Source organism: Hydra vulgaris, chromosome 12 (assembly GCF_038396675.1).
Source record: "Hydra vulgaris chromosome 12, alternate assembly HydraT2T_AEP".
NCBI lineage: Eukaryota > Metazoa > Cnidaria > Hydrozoa > Anthoathecata > Hydridae > Hydra > Hydra vulgaris.
In genome coordinates this window covers 40,415,001-40,432,289 of record NC_088931.1, presented here as the reverse complement: position 1 = coordinate 40,432,289, position 17,289 = coordinate 40,415,001, and the positions used below count along the sequence as shown (strand labels likewise).

Sequence of the window (17,289 nt, the reverse complement as noted above, 5' to 3'; positions counted from 1 at the left end):
AAATTTTTTTAGACAAAAGGTTCATTTACAATTTTATAAAAAGTTCGTTTCTAGCATTAAATGTAGTTACCCGGCATATAGCCAAAGTTACAAACATGTAAATAAAAATAACATATAACTTGAATTAATGTATCTTCTATATATATAAAAGGCAATTTGTGTGTGTGTGTTTGTTTGTTTGTTCTCTATAGAAATCCAAACCGCCGGACCGATCTCGATGAAATTTGGCATGGGGGTAGTCCTCGAGGGGGAGAAGGTTCTTAGCTGGGTTTTGACCCCGTACCCCGATCCCCGGGGTCAAGGGGGCCCAAAAATGGGCCCCCCTGACCCCGGGGTCAGGGGGGACCATTTTTTGGGCCGATTTTTTAGGCCCATTTTTGGGCCCATTTTTGTGTACAGATATCAGGTAAGCCAGTTTAAATATTGGCCCGGGCAACGCCGGGTAACTCCAGCTATATATATAAAGGGCAATGTGTGTTTGTGTGTGTTTGTTTGTTTGTCTTTCTTCTATATATATAAAGGGCAATGTGTGTGTGTGTGTTTGTTTGTTTGTTCTGTATAGAAATCCAAACCGCCCGACCGATCTCGATGAAATTTGGCATGGGGGTAGTCCTCGAGGAGGAGAAGGTTCTTAGCTGGGTTTTGACCCCGTACCCCAACCCCCGGGGTCAAGGGGGCCCAAAAATGGCCCCCCTGACCCCGGGATCAGAGGGGACCATTTTTTGGGCCCATTTTTGTGTACAGATATCAGGTAAGCCAGTTTAAATATTGGCCCGGGCAACGCCGGGTAACTCATGCTAGTTATATTATATTTTGTATTATATTACATCATATTGTATTATAACTTGAAATGTAGTTTACTTCGTTTTGTACCTAGAACGGAATCATGATTACTTTGCTAATTAGTTATTTTAAGACATAAAATCTAATAATACCTATTAGGTTGGCGTAGATGTAAACCTGTGTTACATTGTTTCCTGCCTAGGATGATGAGTGCTGGATCTTCCTGAATCTACTCATAGGTTTTTGCTTGCGTCTCCATGATAGTGGCTATGCAGCTCTTAATGTTATCTCCTAATGAGGGTACAGCTCAAAAACTCAGTTTCATGATTGAGTCAAATTTTCATTAAACTTAAATTAAAAGTAACCCAAAAATTAAACATAAACAACCATCCCCACCACCTAGCTGTTTTAATAAATCTTTTACAAATACTTGTGGTCTGTGAAGCAACCTAACATCAGTTGAATTTTATCTCTTGCAAAGTTCACCAGACTTGTTTGCTCTTAGTTAGACTAATTTAAATTCCGCTATTCCTTCTTCAGATCTCAGTGTTTATGGGTACTATCCTTTTGATTTGCAAAGACTCTAATAGTCCCATGTTTGGCTTTAAGATGTAATTTCTGATCAAATTGACCATGCCCTCTCTCTCTCTTTACTCCTCTGCCAATAGTGTTGTTATTGGTGATTTTAATGCTCATCACACTGAATGACTTGGCTCTAATGCCACTAACCCTGCTGGCACTAAAGCAAATAACTTATGCATTTTTCAATAACTTACTCAGATAGTTAACTTTATGACTCGTTTTTCTGACAAACCTAATCATTTACCTTCACTCCGTGACTTATGTCTAGTCTCCGATTATAGCTTGTGTTCAGTTCAAAAAAAGTCTAAAAAATGTAAAAATGTTTAAAAATGATAATAAAATAGCAAAAAAAAAAAAAAAAAAAAATTAAATAATTCGCCCGCCATTTGCAGTTTGTTGATTTTTGCTGTTTAATTTTTTAGGTATCATTTAAATTTTATTACAACATCTTATTGGTTAACTTTTTTTCCTTCTAAAACTAAACACTTTCAAGCTATTAACAATATAATACTATATTTAGGGTCGCAGTCATTTCAAACAAAAAATAAATAAATAAACTAAATAAAGTTTATTTAATAATTATTTAATAAGTTTAGTTAATAATTATTAAATATATTATATTTATAAACTAAATATATATATATATATATATATTTTTAAACTATTTTTGATCGGAAAAATATTTAGTTATAAATAAAAAAATTATTATCAAATTGTGTTAATGACAGAAATGTCATGATAAAATTATTTAAATTAAAAACTAAATAAATTGTTTTTATACTTTACCTCGAACTGAAATTCTCCAGATTAAAAAAAGTTTAATCTAAAATTTAATAACAAAATTACAATCCCTTCCAAGTCACACGTTATATATAATTTCATTATTTATATTTTTACGCATCAAATAATAACATTATAACACCGACGACAATATGTTTTAATCAAGCCTATTACTTCAAGAATTAGAACAGTTTTTAAAATAAAGTTACTTTCAATTCTAATTTTAATTTTCGGCCGCTTAATTCTGGTTGCATAAAGAAACTCACAAATTAAAAGAATTATTGATCAATTTACAAAATTCACATAACTGCAAATACAGTTTTAACAATATACAATTTTGACAAATTTTAGAATTTAAATGTAATCATAAAAACTTTGAAAAATCCCAAACATTGAGTTTGCGGAGACGAAAAATGTATCATATATTTCAAGCAGAGTTGTTAACAAGGCAAAAAGTAGCAAGGCCAAGGCCACATGTTACAAGACCAAAGCTAAAAGTTACAAGGCCAAGGACAAGGCCAAGGCCAAGAGTTTTAAGATCAAGGCCAAGAATAAGAGTTTCAAGGCCAAGGCCTACGCAAACATTTTCAAGACCAAAGACTTAAATTTTTGCCTTACGTTAAGGCCAATTATTAACAAAACTGTAGTTAACAATTGCTGTGACAATAAAACCAAATGTTGCCAAAATAAACCAAGGTTATGCGCAGAGTTCAACTAAGTCATAAAGAAAAAATACTTGTAGATACATATGAAAACAGAAAACAAAAGTATATAAAAATAAAGAATGAAATCTTTTAATTCTTTAATTTCATATATTTTATTTTGAAGGCCAAGGCCAAAATTTTCAAGGCCAAGACCAAGGCCTACAGTTTCAAGGCCAAACCAAGGTCAAGGCCTTAATTTTTGGTCTTAAGGCAAGGCCGAGGCCAAGGACTAACAACTCTAATTTTAAGTATGATTTTGAAGCATCGGGAAATCTTCCAATATTTTAAGCTGAAATATTATTTTTCATTTTATAACAGAGCAATCCCACTCTTCAATAAAGATTTTAGTGCTTTTAAAAATTGGCCAGAATTAGGATGTGGCCAGAAATAGGTCAGTCTAAAGTTTTTGTTTTTTAAATCGTTTTATCTCAAAACTCAAAAATGTGGAAATAAAACAAGATAATTCTAATGATATATCAAGAAAATGAGTTATACCAAAACGCACGTGAGGCAAGTCAAAGACTCAAAAGCTGAAATATGCAAGTCCAGTCAAAAAATAGAAAAACACCTATAAATAAAAAAAAGTCAAAACAGTAAAAAAAACCAAAAGCTTTTGTGAGTAGTGCATCCAATACTGCTGGTACCGATACCGGAATACCAGTAATTCCGCCTAGTAATGAAATACCGGTATTGGGTTGGCTATTTCGGTGTTGGATAAATAAAATATATTTAAACTTTCCTCCAATTTTACTAAAAAAATTGTAATAACAATAAACCATCGCTATTATAAACCAAATTAAGTAGACTTTCGATAACTAAATTTGCGAATGCAGGGCTTTGGAGAAATGGTTTTGCATGAATGGTTATGCCAAACTAAAAACTACGAAATTCATGACCAATTACAATTGTTCCTGTCTAAATTTATATCTTCCAGACTGTTATTTAGCTATTGTTTAGAAAGTCAAATGTCTCCAATTAAGACATTTTTATTGAATGTTTGAGACATTTGAGAATTTAAAATCGAGACAAAAAGAAAAATGTTTCTAATTGAGACACTTGTTTTAAATGTCAATTGAGACATTTGATACACGATACGAATTAAGACATTTGTCTTTTTAAACACGAGTTTTAAACTAATTGAGATTCTTAATTATGCTAAATTGCCACAAAATGTTTATAAGTAATTATAATTTTTTTTTATTACGTTCGATAAAAAAAACATTTTACACGTTTTGAATTAGGAAATAATAATCAATACTTTATGCCTAATCGATAGATTTATAATACACAAAAACACACAACATGTTTACAAGATTTGTAACACACTGCAACACACGACATGTTCAAAAACTTATTCAAAGCATTCAGCACCGGTGTACGAGTTGACAAAAATTTGGTGTGGTTTTATTTATGGTTTATACAAAAACCAACTTTTTGAAAAATCGTTTTTCAAATTTCAAGTTTTCAAAAAATTGGTTTTACTGGTTTCTGAATTTTCATAAAATAATTAAATGAGGAGAAATATTTAATTTAATTCATACGAAATCACAAAAAAAAACTCCATATCAAAGTCAAAATATTAAAAAAAAAGGATACACATAACTTACACAGAACAAAGAAAGTTTTTAAAAGGAAAAGTTATTAATCATAAACAGTAACTATATTTATTTCATCTATTTGAACTTTTCTTAAGGAAATAGGATTTTATTAAAGTAAACAGGGACTGTAGCCAGGTCGGATTTACACCTTCTATCCATGAGCCGAATCAATTATTGGAGCCTTATTATTTTGAATGAGAAACTGTTATAAAGTTTATAAAGTTTAGAACTGTTCGTTATTTGCTTAAGTATCTACAATTTTTTAGTTTAGTGTTGTAGCTTTATAGATTTATAATTATAGTGCGGTAATGATTATGCAAATAAAACTTTACAAAACGTTAGTAATTGGCGAAAAGGGAATTGTTGTGTAGCAGTCATTAGAATCATGAAATTAATGTTTTTTAATAGCAACAATTATTTTTCCCCTTTAAATAAAAATTTCAATAATAGAATTACAAAAACAACGTAACTTCGTTAAATTACAAGACATATTACGCTATATAACAGGGTAATATACCCAAAAGTATATACAAATATAAAAGAATTTTAATACTAATTTTTATTTATTTATTATTACTCTTAATTTTTAAAAAAGTTTAATAAAGAATTTGTTTTGCTTTAACTTTTTAAAAAAGTTGAATAAAAGATAAATAAACAAGCAAATTGAATACACCAAACGTGATTACTCTTAATTTAGAGGCATTTTACTAAAAATGTTTAGGTGGTTTGCAGTTACGGTAACTTGCTTAAATGTTTGAATTTAATTGCCTGAATTTTCAAATAAAATATTTTACCTGAACCATTTCGGACTGGGTTTGCCTGAACTTTTTTAATGCCTTTATAAAGTTGTTTGAAAATAAAGGATTATTTTTATATTAAATAGCTGTTTAATTATTTAAATATATTATGTTTTTTATACATATAAATTACAAACATACGATTAATTTTAATATAAGATAAAATTGAAACAAAAGATGAATAAAAATTATATGTGAGCCTTCTAAAACCATAAATGTTTCCAATTAAATTTTGAAATGTGCATGTCTAGCGTTATAAACATCAACAGACCTCAGCAGTTCCAATTAATAGAGTTAAGACAAAATGAAATTTTATATCATTGCTTATAGAACCGTTTAAAGTTATAATGAGCAGTTTTAGAAGCCTTCTCTGACCAAAAGCCAAGACCATTTGCAGGGTATATGTCAGCCATTCGTTCCAGAAAAGTAGACACAAGTACAACTAAAGCATACACTTTAGGAGATATTGGAATATTGTATAATGTTTCAAATCAAACTAAATCAGTCTCACTAATCACTGGTTTGTATTCTTGAGATTTGAAATTAAAATCAAATTAAAACATATTTTTAATTCAAGTATAATGTCTTCAAGTTTCGATTAGAAAACTTACTATTATTGAGATGGTTATACTTTTAGAAATGTCTTTAGCAATACGCAACTACAATTCAATTTTTAGCAGTCTGTAACTTAAGAGTTAGTTTTAAATATATGCATAACCAAATTGAACTGCATGAACATGAAAATTTTGCATAAACTAATTTTGATGCTTGCATACTCTAAAATCACAAACATTTTAAAATCGTAGAGGTAGCACCTGCTTTTTATCCTGATTGCCATTAAACTTGGTTACGCGGTTTCCATTAAATTCTCCTCTCTGCATTATTGAACTGTTGATGCTAAGTTTGTTTGATTAGTTGATAGCTAACAAATAATATGAATTGTTTTGACTAAGGATGGTTATTAAATTGTTAAATAGTCTTTTATAAACTTCAAGAACCAACTGCAACCCCATAATTACCAAGTCGCCAGCCGAGAAGCAAGAGGTCGTATGTCCAGTTTTGACTTTTTTTTGTTTATTATTAAAAAATGTTCTCTATGATGAAATCTTTGATGTTTTAAGTGATTCACAAAAATCATAAAACTTAGGGTTATATTAAAAGAACCAGAAGGCCGTATGTCCAAAAAAGTGATGACTGTTATTATCAACTTATATCCTTTGACCAAACAGATTAGTCAAGATTTTGTTTATGCTGTTAAACAACCGCTAAAACTCTATTAGTTATCTATAAAGTGGCGTACCATGACACCGCTGATGAAGTCTCTCAAAGGTACGAATATAAATATAGAGTTCTCTAAATTATAAAACTACGAATAGTTTAGACTAGTCAATGCTTACTACTTAATTTTATATATTTAATATATTATAATTATTTTCTTCTTCTTCTTATTATTATTATTATTATTATTATTATTATTATTATTATTATTATTATTGTTATTATTATTATTGTTATTATTGTTATTATTATATATAAAAAACAGGAAAAATATATAATCAATCACTGATAGGAATTATAATATAACAGCTGTTTAATAATGCGCATTTGAAGGCAAGCCACTTTAGAATTAAATTGTTTATTCGTTTTAAGTAAAAAAAATTCCATCCAACCTTTTGTTCATACTCCCCCCCCCTCCCTGTTTTTTAGATCTGGACTAAAATTCCTACCAACCCTAAATGAGAGTAATCATACAAACCGCTTTCTGAAAAAACGCCATTTTTTAAAGTTTATAAAAATGCAAACCATTAGGCTGGCTGTCCAGTATGTTCAGTTAGCAACGTTTTTAGATTGAAACCACCCTTTCAAACAAATTTTTATTATTTCTAAAAAAATAAGACTTAATTTACTATAAGACTTGAAAGTATAAATATTTTATAAAAAGATCATTTGTCAGTATTTGTGCCCTAAAATTTGAAAATGGAATTACTCCGAATCACAAAAAGTGGAGATACAGCCTCTTGGTTCTCGGCTGACGAAGTGTAACCTAGTGGATGCCATAAAGTAACCGATAAACAAAACTCTAATAACCCGCTCACTATTGATTTGAAAGTCGTGTTTGTATAAAAAGGGGTCATCCATAAAGTACGTACGCTTTTATTTCGAACCTTAATTGACTCCTGCTCCCCATCTCATATGCACCATTTGCAAACCCCCTCTCTCCCATCCGTACGTTCATTCTTTATAGACAATCCCAAACAAAAAAAGTCAAAACTTTTTTAAATAATGATTTATCAGTTTGTAATTTATAATAAAAGAGTACAAAAATGTTGATAAGCAATATTTAGACATTTAAAGAGCAATTTTCAAGGCTAAAATAAATAAATGCTGAGATGGTGTAAAACTTGGTATCAAGCTCTAAAAGTAGGGTTAACATAAAGGTTTTGAAGACTTCCGTAAAAACAAAAAATCTCTCAAAAGGATATTGATGATTAGAAACTATTTTTGTATCGAATATAATTTTTTATTTTCATATCAAATATAACTTTTTTTTTTTAATCAAATATCACTTTTTTTTTTTTTTGTATCGAATAGTTGCAAATAATACTTCCATAGAGTTGAATTTTCAATTAAAACTCTTACAAAAGGGCGGCCGGTTCTAGACAAGAATTCAGGAAAGCCTTTCTAGGAAAGAAACATGAAAATTCTTGCTATGATAGAAAAAAACATGATTACTTTTTAGGATAGAATAATTGAAGGATAGAAAAGAAGAAAGAAATACATATATCCTTTCTGGCAAAGAAAAATGAAAAACTTGCTAGCAAAGACTTTTTTAGGATAGAAATCGCACAAGTAAAAGTCATTTTCTTTCTAGCAAAGAAAATTGAAAAAACGTACTAGCAAAGAAATTTTAGAAAAGAAATTTTAAAAACGTGCTAGCAAAGAAATTTTAAGAAAGAATTTGCGCGCAATTTGGTAATTTCAGTTATGATTTTTAATTGAATAAATGTTAAATAAGTATAATCTAATTCTAACAAAATCTTTGTGAAATAATAAAGATTATCTGAAATTTCTGAATCATTCATCAGTGATTCACTTTTATTATAAATGGTAATTCTGTCCTAGCAAGTTTTTTTGGATTAATGAAATAAAATTCTGTCGGAGCAAGTTTTTTAGATTTATTAAATAAAATTCTTTCCTAGCAAGTTTTTCGCATTTATTAAATAAAATTCTTTCCAAGCAAGTTGTTTACGTTTATTAAAAAATATTCTTTCTTAGAAAGTATTTCAAGTTTCTTTTCAAAATTTCTGCCAAAAAATATTCTTTTGTAAAAATTCTTTTCTAGTAAGGTTTCTTTATTTCTATCCAAAAACATTCTATTCTGAAATTATTCTTTCCTAGTTTTCTATCCTCATTTTATTCTTGTCTAGCATGGCACACCTACAAAAGTAGCGCTTTCGGAAGTATCATTTTTTATAACTACGTTTTGAATTAAATAAAAAAGGTTTGTTTGCCAAACGACTATCAACGTTATATAAAACATCTGTATATAAAAAATTGTTCTTAATAAAATGTTATCTTAAGCATTGCAGCATAAACAAAATATTACTTCTTGAAATATTAAAAATCTAAAACTTATTTCTTTTTTATTTTTACTTTATTCATTATTATTTATTATTACTTTTGAAAACACCCTATACTTTAATTACATTTTTATAAAGTTCAATATTTAGTTTGCTGAGTTTTAGTAAAATTCTGTATTTAGTTAAAAAAAATCGTTTTAATAACTTATAACGAGAGTTTTATCAGAATTCAATTTTAGGAAATTTTAGCTTTATTGCTTGTTTTTCACAGTAAATTTCAAATCGTTGTGTCGTTCTTTCAATATCAAAATAAATGGATAGTTGCACATGAAACAAATAAATACGAGGAGGCATAACAAAATGTCAACTGTAAATAAGATTTCCTCACAACAACAATTGTTAAAGTTGATAATAACAAATAGGTTTCCTTTATTTACTTATAATTTTTAACAAAGACCGATACAGAAGTGACAAGTATGACAATGTAATGGAAGATATATCAAAGCAGGTAGCATATTATGTTACTTTGACAAAAAAGAAATGCTAAATTTAAAGCTCCTATTATCAATTCTGACAAGACTATCGTAGAAAAATAATATCCGCGAACAAAGAAATTAACTTACATAAAAGCTGGTTTAACTATTTGATATTTTAAATCGTAAATGCCTAATTTCTTATTGTAAAGGAATTTGGTCGCAAAGGAATTTGTAAGTAACAAGCCTACATAATATGGAGTTGCTCTAATAAGTATAAAATTCCTATTACAGACATATTATATTACAAACTAAAACAGACATATTATATAAAAAATTAAAAGTTAGTGCTAAAGGATTACTTTGAATATCATCAAAAATGTGCACTAACACAACAGCCAAAACAAGATATAATCATTCTAATCAAACTGCTAAAAATGATTTCTGAAACAAAGATAGAAATAAAAGAACCCAGTAAGTTTTTTACTAGATTATAAACCTACGTTTATTTATTAAATTTGTTGCTTAAATGCTGATAAATTCATAGATCTAATCGAGTGGATTCATTTTAGGAACCACTGCTTACAACATATGAAGTCTGAGCGATTCTACTCAAGCCTATAGTTCTTTGAGATTGATCCACATACATATATACAGAGGTGATTTTAGGTGTGTGTGTGTATGGGGGGAGGGGGAAAGAGGAGGGGGAAAGGGAAGGTGTGCTCCACCCCCTCCTTCCCCCAAAGAAGATGATTTTCAAGTTGAACAGTCTAAAAAAACTAACGCAAAAATAACAAAAAAAATATAACGCCAGAGTTGAGCAAATATAACGCCAGTTATCCGTTATATTGGCGTTAGTTTTATCCGTTATATTTGTTCAACTCTGGCGTTATATTGAAGAGAAGTTGACCTAACGGCAAATGCGTTATATTTGGCGTTATATTTATTATTTGGCAAGCTGGTCTTCTCCATAAGCTTTTTTTTTATGGTGTATCTAGCAACATCTTTAAGATTATTGAATCCTTCCTTTCCAATCGTAGTATAAAAATTGTCCTCGATGGACAGCACTCTTCTTCTTATTCTGTAACTTCAGGGGCTCCTCAAGGTTCTATCCTCGGGCCTATAATCTTTTTGATTTACATTAACGATATTTCAGATATTCTCACATCTAAGGTGGCTTTTTTTGCTGATGATACTACCATTTATTCTTGTCGAGATAAGAAACCAACTCTCTCTAACTGCTTGGAGGGGGCATTTAAGCTTGAAAAGGATCTCACTTCTGCTACAGCTTGGGGCTCACAGTGGCTGGTGAACTTCAATACAGATAAAACTCAACTTTTTTCAGCCAATCGTTATTGCAATAAGTTAGATCTTCCTATATTTATGAACGATGATGTACTCAATGAGTCATCTACTCTTCATCTTCTAAGATTAACTCTTACTTCCAATCTTTCTTGGAAACCATATATCAAATCTGTTGCAAAATTAGCATCTGCTAAGGTTGCATCTCTTTATCAAGCTCGACACTTTCTTACTTTGGATTCTATTCTCTATCTCTATAAATCTCAAATCCAGCCTTGTATGGAATACTGCTGCCATATCTGAGGCAGATCTTCTAATGATGTCCTTTCTCTTTTAGACAAGGTGCAAAAACGCATTGTAAACATAGTTGGATCTGCTCATGCAGCCAACCTCCAACCATTATTACATCGTCGTAATGTTGCTTCTCTTTCTCTTTTCTACAAATACTATAATGGGCACTGCTCTAAAGAGCTAGCATATCTTGTGCCATTTTCTAAAACTCATTATTGTGTTACTTCTCATTTAATTAAGTTTCATCCTTTTTCTGTGACTGTTCCTAAGTGCTCCAAAAACTCTTATTCGTCTAGTTTTTTTCTTCGAACATCAGTTCTTTAGAATTCGCTTCCTTCATCTAGCTTTCCTGATTCATATAATTTGCAATCATTTAAGTCATCCTTCAATTGTTATCTTGCTCTACAATCTTCATCTTTTCTCTTCCAGTAACTTCCAAATTTAATTAGTGGTTGCTCGCAGCCTTGTTGGAAGCAAAGATGTTTAAAAAAACAAATTTATTGCAGCGGAACACATTTTTCAGTCGACTATTATATCTGTTTTAACCTATTGTCGAAATCTTTGCCTCAACCTACCAAAAATTCAAACTAATAACCTAATAACTCTCTGAATACACTTGCATCTCGTATGATAAATAAATAATTGTGTGATAAATAATGTAAACAGTAACCATGAAGTTAACACAAAATCATCATTATCGCAAATTCATGCATCTTTTCTATTAAAAAAGCAAAGTATTATTGCCTTATCATGTTCAGGTTTTAAAAACTGCTTTAAAGTCGTCATACAAAAAGCAACAAAAAACAAAAGCTACCTAATAAAAATTTCAAATATCCGACTTGAATATGCAAGAAGTTCTTTTTACTAGATCTTAATTTCGTATCATTGAAGATCAATTTCAGATCATTAAAAGGCAATCTCTAGTGCACACAAATATTGATCAACTTAAATAAAAACTAATTGAACAGCTGTAAATAACGCTGAAGCTCGAAAAAGAACTACTCCTTTTATGGTTTATCTACTGACCGTCGCATAAAGATGAACAAGTATTCTTAAAAATAACCAAACTAACTTTTCACTTTCTTAACCTATTGAAACCCACGTGTTAAAGAACCAGAGTCCATTATGTCCTAAGTTGTTACTAACAAGCCAGACAGAATAATTTTCAGCCAAAAAAAATCCACGGGTTACTGATGTGGTCATGGGAGCCGTAAAAAAAAGAGTAAACTCTGGGGTAAACATGTGTCAGCAGGACCAGGATCACACCAATTTATTAGAACAGAATACAACAAATCAACAAAAACCGTCACAAAATTAGTGAAAAAAGCAAAACTACGAAGATGCACCAACTGCTTCTTTTAAACATAACTCAAACGGATTAGATTCTTATGAGCAAAGCAAGTTCGATGAATGAATACTCAACGAATATTTTTATACAGTATTTGAAGTAGAGCTGCAAAGACCGCTCTACTTCAAATACTGTGTATAAATACCTTATTTTTCAAACGGATCTTCAACCACTTGAACAACGGAGTTGATTGCATCACAATTGCGCAGAAGCTTTTTTTATTTTTTTAACCATTTTATTTTAGTCTACTATTTTAACCTCCTTTGTTTCAGATCAAAGTAACACCTATATTCAAAAAAGGAAGTAAATTAAAAGCAAGCAACTACTGGCCAGTTTCCAAAACCTCGGTACCTTGTAAAGTCTAAGAAGGTTTAACTCATAATTGTAATTTGCAGCATTGTGTCAAAAAAAACGTTATTATACCAGCTCAGCATGGCTTTGTCAAATATAGGGGGTGCACGACAAACCTGTGAGAATCACGGGATATTGTTACAAATGCCATTAACCACTGTTTTGTGGCAAAAGTTATTTATACAGACTTTTCAAAAGCGTTCGACAAGGTACCGTACGAAGACTTTTATATAAACTGAAGGCCTATAGCATTCGCGGTTAATTACCTGATCAATATAAAATAACGTGTTAAAATAGATAATATTCTATCCCCATGGAGAAATTTACTTAGCGGAGTACCTCAGGATTCTACATTAACGATTTACCGGACTTAGTTTTGAGTTATATAAAGATGTAAGCAAACGACAGCAAGATTATAGGTGTTATCAAGTCTGATAAAGATGCACTATGTCTTCATAATGATCTTGTAAAGTAAAGTTACAACCTGAGCACGCAGGTGCAACTGTAAACAGTTCTAGGGAAATTTAAAAAAAGGATTTAGAATTCGTATACTACTTATATTCGACCATTATTAGAATTTGCCATCCCAGCGTGGTCTCCTCATTACATATGAGATACTAAATAATTTTAAAAATTCAGCATCAAACCACAATAAAAATAGATCAAGTTAATAAATCACCTAAATTACGAGGAACGTTTAACATGGCTTAATTTGACTACCCTGGAAACTTACGGCTTACGTATTATTCTATATTTACTCTATATTTATAAAAAATAGTTAATGGAATTGATTCAAGCAATTTTGTGGCGCCACAAATCACACCAGCTTTTTAAGGATCTAAGTATAGTTTAAGAACAAAGAGTCACACTTTTGAATTAGCCGCCAAAAAAAATTAAAACACAAACTTCTTCACTAATCGAGTTGGTAAGAACTGGAATTCCTTAACAACTACCACAGTAAACGCACCATCGCTCAAAATATTTAAAGGTAAACTTAGGTTTATTTATCCCTACAACTTGATTAGCGCAGCTATATTTGCATATATTGTCAGAAAAGAGGGGCCCTTGTTTGCTTCTCTCCCTCAATAATTAGGACATACATTTTAAACAAATTATTTACCACGAACTGTTTTTATTATCCACGATCTTATTCAATTTGTAAATAATAATCATTGATAACTGAACAAACATACATATACATACATTGACTGAATTTTAAAACAAGTTAAATAATTATTTAAAACAGTTAAAACGTTTTATAATGGCTTTCCTATTTTGAAAAATAAAATAAAAAAATATCTCGATTTAGAAACTTTTTTATAATAAAATTATTTTTAGGACATTTTTCAAAATTATCTGGTTAAAAACTTCATTGAGGTATAGGTTGTATCATCAAGGCATTTAAAAATCTTCTGACCGCAGTGTATAAAAAATGCGTTTGTATTTCTGGCAGTAGGAAAATTAATTGATGAATTGAAGTTTTTATTGTCCTAATACTTGCACCAGCTGACACAAAGTTAATTAAAGAATTTTAATCTTGAATGCCTTGATGAAAACATAAACAGAAAACCTTCGGTACAATTTTTTATAATCAAAAGTACAACTTGTGAAAGAACATACTTCTTTAATTCATCATTTTTTTTTTTATTCATTTATTTAGCCGTACAAATATTTATAAGTTCCGCTTTTTATAATATAAATATAAAGATGGCAAGGACAAGAAGAAGACAGGATTGTCTTCTCACCAAGTCACTTGTTTTTTTTAGACACTTATATAAGCACGTTGTAACTACAAAAAAATAAGAGAAAAAAACGAAAAGTTTCAAATTTATGTAAAATGCAAAATAGTTTAATAGAGTCTTTCAAAGTTATTTTTAAGAAAAGTTAAGGAAGTAATTTAATCACTACAACATGAAGGTTAACTTACGGTCATGCAATGCTATATATATTTATATTTCAAAGTTATTCATTAAAAGAAAATTAAAAAAAATTTATTTAAGAAAACAAAAACCAACAACAACAATAAAAAACATGAAAAAAGAAAACATAAAAGTTAATTTACAATCATAAGATATTGAGAAAGACTTGCTCCTAGGGAAGTTTTTGATAGGCGTCGAGTAAGTTAACAACTGTCTGACGATCTTGTGCCTTGTTTTGAAATTCGGGTTTCTAAAAATTCGAACAGATATACAGCAGATTTGGTATTTAAAGTTTTATATGTAATAACTGATATTTTGTAATCTATTCGTTAATGGATTGATAACCAATAAAGAGATATTAGCATTTTTTCTGATTTTGAATAAAAAGGAGAATGAGAGGCAATGCGAGATAAGCTATTTTGAGTACATTGAAGTTTTTTAAGATTTTTTTTGTAAGATAAAAGACTGTTACAATAGTCAAGTTGAGACTTAATAATGCCACAAGCAATTGTATTAGCTGCTTCTTTGGTTAGTCATTGACTGCTTCTAAGGTGAGTGTTGAATCTAGGGTGACACCAAGGACTCTCACCGAACTTACTGTAGTTAGTGTGGTTCCAGAGAATGTAATTTTGGAACTATTTTTAAATTTTCCAGATTGTTTCCTAGATCCAAATAAGATAGCTTCTATTTTGCTTGGGTTAAGTAGAACTCCACTTTCTAAAAACCATTTTGTTACAACATTAGCATATTCAGTGATTTTATTAATGTTATCTTTTCCTTGGTTAATGAAAGTATATAATTTGGCATCATTGGCATATTAATGATGATTTGTGCCATGTTTAGCAATAATACAATATACAGGTGAAACAAACATCGAAAATAAAAATGGGCCTTATACACTACCTTGTGGTACTCCTGTTAATCTCATTGACAATTTAGATTTTGTTAAGCCTATCGAAACAAAGGATTTTTGAGAGTGGTAGTATGATGTATACATATATATGTATATATATGTATATATATATATATATATATATATATATATATATATATATATATATATATATATATATACATATATATATATATATATGTACATATATATATATATATATATATATATATATATATATATATATATATATGTAAATATATATATATATATATATATATATATATATATATATATATATATATATATATATATATATATATATATATGTACATATATATATATATATATATATGTAAATATGTATAAATATATATATATATATAATATATATATATATATATATATATATATATATATATATATATATATATATATATATATATATGTATAAGGGAGAGTGGGGAGAAGGGGGAAAGCCTAAACTTTCTAATTAGAAGTGGTGCCAAAATACTGTTATTTAATGTAAACAATCAGTGCCTAAAAAGAAGGTTTATTCGTAAAAACTTGGTTGGTTCAGTTTATATCTCAAATAAAAAAGATATTGCAATTACCCCCAAAAACATTTACGTGTCCCACTTCTCCGCACTCTCCCCTATATATATATATATATATATATATATATATATATATATATATATATATATATTATATATATATATATATATATATATATATATATATATATATACAGTATCGGACAAAACGAGTGCAACCAAATAATGCTAATTTAGTTTCTTTATATAAAAGTGCTGCATTTTTTCAATTTAGAGAAATAACTATGTAACTGTTAAAAGACAAAGTTCTTCAAGTTTGGTTCATCACAAAGTTCATTATTTGTAAACGAAAATTAATAAATTATTCATAAGTATTAAAAAAAGTTGATTTCCTTCTGGACAAAACAAGTGCAATTCGACAAAATGTTGACCAAGCTGTATTTCGCTATCAATATTTCGTGGCGAATCCTTTGTTGTCGATCACAGCCTTGCATCTTTGAGGCATAGATTCGATCAGGTGATCAATGAAACTTTGTGGAATCGCTGCCCAGGCCTTTTAAATTTGTTAAAACAGTTGATCCTTATTACGAACACCTTCACGATTAATTCTGCGGTTGACGACCTCCCACAGGTTCTCGATAGGGTTGAGATCCGGAGATTGAGGCGACCAATTTATCACCAATAGGTGGTTGTCTTGAAACCACTGCTAGACTACTTTTGCAGTGTGTTTCGGATCGTTGTCTTGCTGAAAAACCCATTTTATTGGCATATTCCATTCAGCATGATGTAACATAACATCTTTCAGGATATTTTTATACATGAAACAGTCCATTATTCCATCGTTTCGATGTATTGGACCTAGACCGTTAGCAGAAAAACACCCCCAGACCATTACATTGCCTCCACCATGCTTCACGGTCTTATGGCAGTAACGTAAATCGAGGCGTTTTCCAGCCGGTCGACGTACACAGCAAATGCCATCGCTCCTAATGATGTTGAACTTCGATTCATCATTGAACAGGACAGTTCGCCATTTCTGCACGTTCCAGTCAATATGAGATGTAGCAAACAGGAGTCTTTTCTTCTGGTTTTTTAGTGAAATCAGTGGTTTCTTTGCAGGGCGTCGAGAAAACAATCAGACTTCAACAGCACGTTGTCTGATTGTTCGGTCCAATACAAGCAGCTCTAATTGCTTTTTTATCTCGACTGATGATATCCAGGGATCCTTCTTGACGGATCTGACAATCATAGAATCCTCTCTAGTAGTGGTGGAACGTGGTCTTTCACCTTTGTTATCTGCTGCCAACTTCCCCGTAGAATGATATTTGGAA

General features: G+C 30.0%; 1 long non-coding RNA gene across 2 annotated transcripts in view; it reads right to left on the bottom strand.

Annotated features, from left to right (window-relative positions):
* Positions 1-14,502: 14,502 nt before the first annotated feature.
* The window catches only part of LOC136088727 (uncharacterized), an 8,925-nt gene continuing 6,138 nt past the window's right edge, over positions 14,503-17,289 (bottom strand). The window contains exons 2-3 of one of the 2 annotated variants that reach the window (XR_010642442.1): positions 15,413-15,460; positions 14,503-15,226 (exon numbers count right to left, since the gene is read on the bottom strand). This is a non-coding gene — a long non-coding RNA (uncharacterized LOC136088727). The remainder of the gene's footprint in view (positions 15,227-15,412; positions 15,461-17,289) is intronic. The other variant, XR_010642441.1, reaches the window with a different exon arrangement.